At 39.8% G+C, this 9845-nt stretch overlaps 1 pseudogene; it reads left to right on the top strand.

The window, feature by feature from the left end:
• Positions 1-900: 900 nt before the first annotated feature.
• Positions 901-9487, top strand: LOC123959843 (annotated as a pseudogene).
• The last annotated feature ends 358 nt before the right edge of the window (positions 9488-9845 follow it).

Genomic DNA, 9845 nt, shown 5'->3' with positions numbered 1-9845 from the left:
GGGGGTACGGATACAAATACATGCGCATTTGAACACATACCAGTGTTATTTAATTTCAATAAAGAATGCTTATGATATTTTTTTTCATCTTTCTGTAGATTCTGTAGATTTCTGTCTCTTAGGTTGTAGTACTTTGTAACATAATAGCTGTCCCTGTACTGGTAACATCAGTGATCATTAGTTGTCTCCATCTAGACATGTACTGCATATAGGCTGCACTCACTCTTGTATATTATTGTTCCACACTTTTGTGGCAAGAAAGTGACCATGCATGTGGCCTTTTACGGTTTGCACATCCACAAACAGCAAATTTCTGATACTGCTGGTCGTGTTGCAAGGCACACCAACAACAGAACAGAGTTTTTTTCATCCTCATGATGGAAGGCTTTACGGGGCATTAAAGGAAAACACATATTGGCGGCACAAGACAAAACTCTCAATGATCAACTTCCATGGGTGAAAAAAACATTTGTTCAGGAGGAATATGACTGACCTTCACAAGGATGACAAATCGGGAAGCGGATTTCAGATTACTCCCTGTATGACTGCCTGCACCAAAAATCCAGACTCAGCACCTAAATATCATACCTGATCTGTGCAGTACTTTGAATTTGTCAGAAGCTGAACAAATAAACAGAGAACTCTCTATGACATATACTTCCCAAATCCCATTATTTTTTTATCCCAAATAAAAGGAAACATTTCTTATTGTTTAAAGTTGGTCTTTCATCTTCACAATGGCATCGTAAATCAGAATTTTGTGCAAAACATCAAAAAACTAATCAGACTTGAAATGAGTTCAGATGGATGGCTGATGCTCACAAGTACAGGCAATTCTGTGACAAATTGTATTTTTTATGAATTGTTTTCTGTTTCATTCAGAAGTGATGATGTCTGCCCCAAGAGGAAAGAGGCTGTAGAAATCTCAGAAGAATGCACAGAGCAACTCGTGACCAGAAAGGGGTTCTCAATAGGGCAATTCGAGAAAGAGCACAAGGTAATGTAAATATTGTTGCTTCCAATTGACCCTTTGCTAAGCCACACCCTGAATACACAGCTGGCCAATCACAGCGCAGTATAGGACTCTCTAACTGAGGTCTGATACTTTTGTGGATGCGCTCCATTGACTCTAATGCAAAAAGAGTCGTTTTCTAGCTTTTTTGGCTGTATTTTTCTAAGATATGGTCAAATGCCGTTCTTGGGGCATCTTGTAATAGTTAGTCGCTACCCAGAGAGGTTGATAGGAGAAGTACGATTTATTCTCTTTCCAAAACCTAAAGTAAATCCAGAAAAATGTCGGCTGTGGATTGTTCCTAATGTTAGTTAGCTAACGCTAGCTAACTTCCTACTCAATGTAATGTAATAAAGCCCTACTGTTCTGCTTTTTAATGATTAGAATAATGAATAAAGGTCTACCCAGCTTTACAGGAACAGTGCTGATCGTTCATATCAATGTCTTTTGTCTCAATCGTTGGGGATGCGGTGGTTCACTTGTACTGTGTGATTGGTAGGCTTTAGCTTCTTTCATTTTTTTCACATCCGTTTGAGTCTGTTCGAGTCAGTTTGACAGCCTGAATACAACCTTCAAATGTATAATGTAACTGCAAAACTGTCTGCTTCTTTCTATGATCGCTTTTTCCAACAAATTTGACAATATTTCTCTGTGGAGTGCAGTAATAGACAGTGGCAGCCCCGGCAGTTTGTCGGACTTAACAGTAACTAAGGGGGCGGGGCTTAGCGAAGGGTCAATTGTGTGAGCTATGTCTTTTTCATACTGTTTTGGGGGACAGAATGGAGGATGGCATGACAACGGTCTTAAAGCCATAATCAAACCTGACATCACAGTTTCATGGTACGCACTTTCGCCCACTGAGCCACTAGGATGCCCGTAAAAAGGGAGTTGTAATTGTTACTTGCATCAAGTGCATGCCATGATACTAATGACCACTGTGTTGACAGGTTAATAAAAAAAAATAAAAAAATAAAAGACATCTGTGTGTACAATTCCCTGGAGAAGTACACAGACTTCTGTACGGGATATGGACATTTCTATGGTATCTGAATGAGTTTGTTTTGTGTGTGACATGTAATAAAGGGACAATAATGCACAATATGATGATAGGTAACAGCTTTAAATATAGTTAAATGTCGTATTACATAGGACGACAACTGTCTGTTATTTTTAGCCAAGCATTTGCAAACATACTGAGCCTGAAGGGATGGCCATGTAATATCTAGAGCAATGGAGACAAAAGGAAGGTATCAACTGTTTTTGCAGGTTATGACAGAAATAAATCTAGGATGCAAGGATGATTAGGTCAAATGTGAAACACACAATTGCTGGCTCTTTTTTCCTTTAGTTATGAACCCAATCAGTCATTTTCACGTTTGGGTGCCACCTGCCTGAGCCATTCACCAGGTTTAACCAATTGAGTCTTCACCCCTTCTCCCACTTATCAATTGAAAACCACTTGATTATGTCTGTCAATAACCGTGTGACACTTTGTACGGTATTACATTTTGTCAGGGATTTCTTGGCTCAGAACCCTGATGCAGACAAGAACACAGTTCAGGAAGGTTTTAACAGTTTATTGAACACAGAGATAACATGGAGCTGGGCTTGATGCTGGGGGAATAGTGCCTCAGGTGTGGCTTGGAGTGCCAGGTAAGGGCGAGGGAAGGCAAAGCAGGGAAGATGGTGGCTGACAGGGGAGTGAATCCGCAACTCCAACAAGGCGTTCTCTGTAATCAGAGCGGCACGAGAGCTGAGCAGAGTCTCCAGGAACGCTAGAGCAGAGCACTATGAAACAGAGTCACTCACAGGCACAAATGTCACAAGAAGCTTGACATGACTTAATAATCCTATGGGAGAAGGCAGGGTATAAGAGCCTGTGCTGATGGTCACTGGAGACAGGTGTGCCAAATGCAGATTGCCTGCAGCTGGAGAGAAACGCCCCGAGTTCCAGAGGCACAGCCCACAACTCCACCCTGAGGGAGAGGAAGGATAGGGCGAGAGAGAGGGAGCCAGAAACCACACAAAGACAGACAAAAAACAAAACCCACCAAGCAATTATCGCACGCTCAAAAGGGCAAAATAAAACTCAAACACACACACACACAGACACACACACACACCAACTATCACCTCCCCGCTTGTGGCGGTGTGACATTTGTTTTCATTTACTTTGAAACGCATATTTGAAGGCCTTATTTGAAAAGGACAGAATAAAGGCTTGTATTGTTTATTATTCTGGCTATTAATTAAAATGGTGCACCAAACAGTGTTCAACTGAATGTCATTCTTAAAGGCACTAAAACAAATGATGGAAAGTCTGGAGTGGAGGTCTGACAGGATGTTCCCTTGCAGAACCCTGGGATATGAAACTCAAACAGATCCTTAATGGAAGACTGTTTTCAGAAAGAAACATGCAAGTTGATGCATATTATTTTTCATTTGGTGTTTTTATGAAAGTGGCAGAAGAGTTAGTTTAAGAGCTAATCAAAGTGGTCAGGTCAGTACTGTCTTTGGATCAAACATTTTAGGAAATTTTGACATGGATGGGATGGTGCCAGAGGTTTATTCAAATTTCAAACAAAAGGCATTTTTATGGTCTCTATTGATACCCCACTTCTATTGTACTAACAGGATTTAGGTTATATTACACTAATCACCAATAAATACAAATACATATTTTAATTTAATATGTTACTTTATGGATCACTGGTTCATATTTATAAACAGTTGGCATAATTGTATATTTAATAGGATTAGGCGATGTCTACAAAATTTCCATCAGACCATGTCTACATTGAAATCGGGGGCGCGGGGGTCGTCTTATGTGCATGTGTTCACTCGCACTGACTTCACTGTGCACAAACGAGGTGAAGCAGCAGTGACCACACAGGGTGCAGATGTTTGTTTCGGTTGTTTGATAGGCTGAGTCATTATTAAGCCCACAAGAAGAGTTCTGTGTCTTTTAGGCAACTTTGTAAAACATACAGTGTTGTGTTCTTCAAAGAACGTTTCGTTCATAAGACCTAATCGTGTATATGACTCGGGAGGAACGGGTTGTCTCAGTGAGTGATTTGTTCATTTTCATGCATGCGTGAAGGATCTTGGACTCTTACGTTCACTCGTCACACGGACCAATCCGGACCTGATGCGGCCCATTCTGCGTCCAGAACTGCCAAACCGCTGCGTTTACATGTGTTTATTTCTTTGTTCCTCTCTCTGTGCTGGAGTTCTTTAAGAACTTGGTGGCTTGATCCAGATTATTATTAACTTGGTTGAATTTTAATAAGAGTGTGTTTATTCATATAGTGCATCAAGCTTATTACTTCAATATATTTACTGCAAATCTGATAAATATTTTACTCATGGATAGTGACGTTAGGCTACTGTATGAATGAGCACGTCAACGATACGATAGCCAGATAGACCGAGCTATCTTCGTGCAGAACAACAGCGCCATCTTTGCAGCATCACAATCATGGGATGTCACACGTAATCAATTAGGAGTAATGACTCCAAAACGACTTATAATTATAGATCCTGTTGCAATGAGTATGGATGCTAGAAAGAACACTCCCTCAACGACATTTGCTGATTTTCTGGACCGAAAGGCTTGGGCGCCTCAGTTTGAATGGGCAGTGGAAGATTTTAGAATGTCGGGATTCTTGTTCAAGAACGGATCAGTTCATCTTTATACAAGCTTGATGAAATTTTTCTTTGTGAAAGCACACCGCACATTAGTTTTTCAGCCAAAGACTGGAATTACTTCAGAAACAAAGTCTGTAAAGATATGAGTGCTTCAAAAGGAGTCTATACCACGCAATGGTGCAGGTCTGTGCCTGGAGACCTCTATCGTGTAGAGACAGACCTTGAAGGCTACGATCCAGAATCCTACATTTCACAATCCTACTTTTTTAGATCATGCAAGGACGATTCTATCATTCAAATTACCAGGAAGGGGACTCCAGAGCAACAAAAAGGCTACCCCATCATGTCTAAAGAGTGGGAGACGTGGTTCAGCACTGGCTTTGTGGTCCAGTGGGGGGAATGGTATAGAACCCTTGAAGTCTTCTCACACACTGATAAATTATTCAGATGGTATAAACCTTATGTTAGCTATGTAGGGATCAAAAGAAAACTTTTTGGTCCTGAGGACAAGCAAGATGAACAACAAACAATACCGCAGACAACCTCAAAGACCTCCATGACGGGGCTGACGGTGACACTGTTCTAGTTAAATTGTTTTGTGCAGGTATGAGGACATGTGCAGCGGGTGAGGCTCTATCGAGCAGCCCTAAATTTTTTACATTACTTCAGGATGATGTCGTCGATAACTCGTGGGTGGATGACTATTGCCATTTTTGTGCTGACAAAATGTGTTTTCTATATAGGTGAATTGTGTTTCCTCCAGTTAGTATACAGTGCAAAGGGAGAGTGTATTTTGTGATTATTGTTGTAGAAATATTGGAAAACTTGTAGATGTAATTTAAAAAAACAGTTTAATTCAACAATCTCCTGCCTTTGATTTACCTGATTCTCGATGGCAATCTGATTAAGACAGAGATGTATAAAACCATTGTAAATTGACAAATGGGATTGTTTGTATGTCTGCACAAACTCTTTCTCTCCAGAAAATGGATCAAGAAATTATGAAAGAAGTGGTGTTATCATTCTTACCGGGTCTCTCTGATGAAACTCTGACTTCACTGCTGGATGGATTGCAAGAGCTTGGTGTGGAAAACAAGGAAGACCTTGTTTTGGTACAAGAAAAGGATCTAGAGAGATACCTTAGACCTATTCAGTGTCGAAAATTACTGAACGGATTTTAAGGTAACTGCATTGTCATACTATCCCATGAAACGTTGAATAAACGATAATACTATAGTTCAAAATAATGTTTTTAATGGCCAGCAATATTTCACAACTTTCTTATCAATTCCAGGAAAATCCCAAAACTTTGCTATGTGTCAGTCTCTTAATACTTTGTGACCTTCCTACCTTTGTGTGGGCAGATTTTTATGGGTAAAGAGTTGTTTTTTTAAATCAAACATTACACAACAGGAGGAAGTAGTTTGTTGGGGACTATTTTCAGCCACAGATTTGTTGGTCTAGTGCGGTAGTTCCCAAACTTTATTAGACCATAGCATACCTTCAAATGAACATTTTTGTCATGGACTCCAATCCACAACCATAATAATAACAACAACAACAATAATGCACTTTATTTATATATCACCTTATATAGAAGAAAAGCAGCTCAGGGTGCTGTACAATAAAGACATTACATGTGAGGGTGTGTCACATAAAAATAGACATAATATGGACATAGTATTAAAATTATATTAGATACAAATTAAGTTAAATAATCTATTTGTTTCAAGTAAAAAGCAATATCAATCACTCAAAAGAAAAGCCATGCTGTGCAGATTTACAGATAAATTTTTTTTTACTTAATACATTTAAATGTTAAGTGTATTTCTTTTCTCTAACATTCAGTGTTTTTTCCTTCCAGTTAAGATACATTCTATCTCCACGTAATCTGTTCTCTGATTTGTAGGACTTGCAATGGTTCAGTTGGAACTGGTTCCTGTCTCCTCTAGAACCTTTATCCCCAGCTCCTCAAGCACTCCTTGCACCATACCATCAATCTCCCCATGCACTCAAGACACTGTTTCATCTACATCCTTGCAGCTTGGCAGACCGTGGCATGCAGACTTCCAGGTCAACTGGGTTAGGATGTCAGCAGCAATTCAAAAGGCAATAACAAATTAAACAAGACCATCACCAGGAGACAGAAAAGATATGGTGAAGGCAGTGGTGGATCAAATGTTTGAGCATGATTGTAACCCAACTAGAGCAATATGTCATCAGGTTGTGCGAAGCATTGTGAGGAGCCATCCGAAATGTTTCGCTGATGTTGCAAAAAATGGAGATATCCTCGGAGATGGTTGTTATTCTCTTCTGCAGCAACTTAAAACTAGGGTGGAATATAAAAACAGAAACAATATTCTTGTGAGACGACGCAGAGAGAGAAGGCCACACAGTGAGGTACCAGAGGGAGATAGAGGCATGGCAAGAGGCCCTGTGGATCAGTATGGCTGTGTCAGGTGGTGTCCTGCAGAAATTCCGCCTGGTGAAACTGAGGCATCATTGGATTGCATCAAAAATCATCTCCTGAACATCTACTCAGAGGAAGGGATGAGTGGTGTTGAACAGTGTGCCTGCACCAGCCATTGCAATGGTTAAGGAAGAATGGCCTTTTCTCTTTTCACCAAGAGGCATTTGTTCCCACTTCAGTCTTTTGACTGATGTCTCCATCCTTGTGAAGTTTCGAGAGGCCCTGGATAACAAATGCAACACCATTATGAAGTTCTGCCAAGAAGTCAATGGTCATCAAGGGGTGAAAGATGTTCTGGCTTATATTGAACCGGAGACTTGTTGCATGTGTTCTTCTCCTCCTGATGGTGTACTTCAAAGAACCCAAAGATGCCATTGTGCTTGATGTTGATGTAAGTTTATTTTCACTGTCACATTAGGAATGTTTTTTTATTTGTAGACATACTTACCAAGCACTTTATTAGGAACACCATACTTATACTGGTTAGGGCCATGCTTTGTTCTCAAAACAGCCAATGATTCATGGCATGAATTCCACGAGGTGTTGGAAACATTCCTTCACATAAGTCATGTTAATGTATAAGTTATGCATTACATAAATTATACATTAACTGAAGCTCCTGACCTGTATCTGCGTGATTTTATAGTATACAGTGCTGCCACATGATTGGCTGATTGGATAATTGCATGAATAGGCAGGTGTACAGGTGTTCCTTATAGTGATAGCTGAATTTCTTGGTGAGTGTACTGAGTACTTCGTTCATAATCCATGATCACAATCTAAGCTTTGCAAAATGTGTACTGACTAAAAAAAAAGAGAAATCTATGGGTACAAGATATGTTAACAGTTGAGTCTTATTCTTTTCTTAATTCTATATTTGCAGGTGTTTGTCACAGCCACTGACATTGAAAGGACGGTAACGCTACCATAATGTAGGTAATGTTGATGTCGTCTTAATTTTTTTTTTATGCATTTCACACCATCAAGTCATGCTTTTGGTACTGATCCAGCAAGTGTCTCTTTGGTTGTGCACACTCATCTGTTCCTTCATCCCTAACTTCCTCAAAAACATTATCCCTCCAGCTCTTAATCTCCTGGCTAAATCAAATTGTAAACCGTGTATTTTTTTTTTTTTTTACATCTTCACATACATCTGTGGTATTCTGAGCTCTCTGGTTTTTGCTAATCTAAGCTCCAGTAGATGTTTCCTTTTCCAGCGAGTACAGAACATGGTGAGCTACCTGGAATTAAAATGTCAATATTTAAAATGTAGGCCGATTCCAATTTTTTAAAAGTGGCTTTCTGATCATGGCTGATTTTCTTTTTTTCTAAGAACATTAACTAAGAGCATACAAATATTTTTGTAACTTCTCTTTAAAGAAAAATTTCATTCTTACCCCGAATTCACACAGGGAAAAAGCCTGTTGAGGTGGTCTTGTCAATGCTTGTGCTCACACCAGACGCACCACAGCATGTCCCAGAAGCAGATCTCCGCTAGCTTCCATATTCTTGATTCCTTTTCAGTAGTGCCTGATGAGTACATCTGATTCGTTTCAGGTGACATAATGAAGCCCAGTGCATGGATGCTGTCTGTGGAGGGCCAAGTGGTCATGGGACGTCACCAGGACTTCATCAGTGGTTTGGCTGTGGTTTTTGCCAGCTACTACAGTTTCAATTTGAAGTATGCTGAAGGTGCTTCATGCACTCTGGAATTTATCCAAAGGTAAATGTCAACATTACTATTGTGCTTGGGGGCCTGTTTAAAGTTGTGATGTTTGGGTGTTGTGTTTGTGAGCAGCCCAGGACCATAACAAGACCACGCCTCGGCACCTATGACAGAATGACAGGATTTTTTGCACTTTGCATTTGCCCGATCGGGGATTACCTACCCCCTAACACCCTATATAGTCCCCAGTACCATGCATTACGTTCCCCTCTCTGTCAGTGGCACAGGCTAGTACCGCTCAGGCTACTCTGCCTAGGTGCATCACACACCTGCACTTTGTTGATTGAAGTGTTTGTGCTGAAAATGGTTTTCAGTTACTGTTATTTTAAATGGTTGCTTTTTAACTGAACCACAGTAATGTCACCTTGTCCAGACAAGATAACTTAAGTTTAGCTCTGTCATACAACACCAGTGACCCACTGAAAGCTGGGGGGACTCTTTGGGAAATGACAATTTTATCATCCCACCTAAATGAAACTAACTGCTTTCCTTCTGTGTTTTTGTTTATAGGTGCTTTTTGGGCATTAATCCAGAGACGGCCACACAATCAAAGAGACAGCGAGGACAAATCAACCAGCAAGTGTGTACACTAATCAGGAAGCTCATTGACTTTGAGTGGATGTCAAAATAGATACTGTGAAAGTCAAGACATGCATACAGTGTGAGTTTATGGTTTTATAAATGTGTTTTTAATATTTCACCATTCTGTTTTTGAATTAATTCATGTTAAACTGGAAGTGAAAATGTCTTTAAAATTCAGTTGTGTGATAGAAAAACAAATGCAAATTGTTTTATAAAGTAGGGCTGCAGTTAATGTTTATTTTAATTAGTACCAAAGCACAAACAGTTTGCAGCTTTAATTATCAGTTAGTCTGCTCGATCAATCAATTAACAGTTTAGTCTATAAAATGTCAAACATTTTTGAGAAATGCTCATTACAGTTTCCCAGTGCCCAAAGTAACATCTTTAAAAGTGTTGCTTCAACTTCT

The sequence above is a fragment of the Micropterus dolomieu genome, linkage group LG21, assembly GCF_021292245.1.
Source record: "Micropterus dolomieu isolate WLL.071019.BEF.003 ecotype Adirondacks linkage group LG21, ASM2129224v1, whole genome shotgun sequence".
Taxonomy (NCBI): domain Eukaryota; kingdom Metazoa; phylum Chordata; class Actinopteri; order Centrarchiformes; family Centrarchidae; genus Micropterus; species Micropterus dolomieu.
The sequence above is the reverse complement of the archived record's forward strand: the minus strand, read 5'-3'. Positions and strand labels throughout refer to the sequence as shown.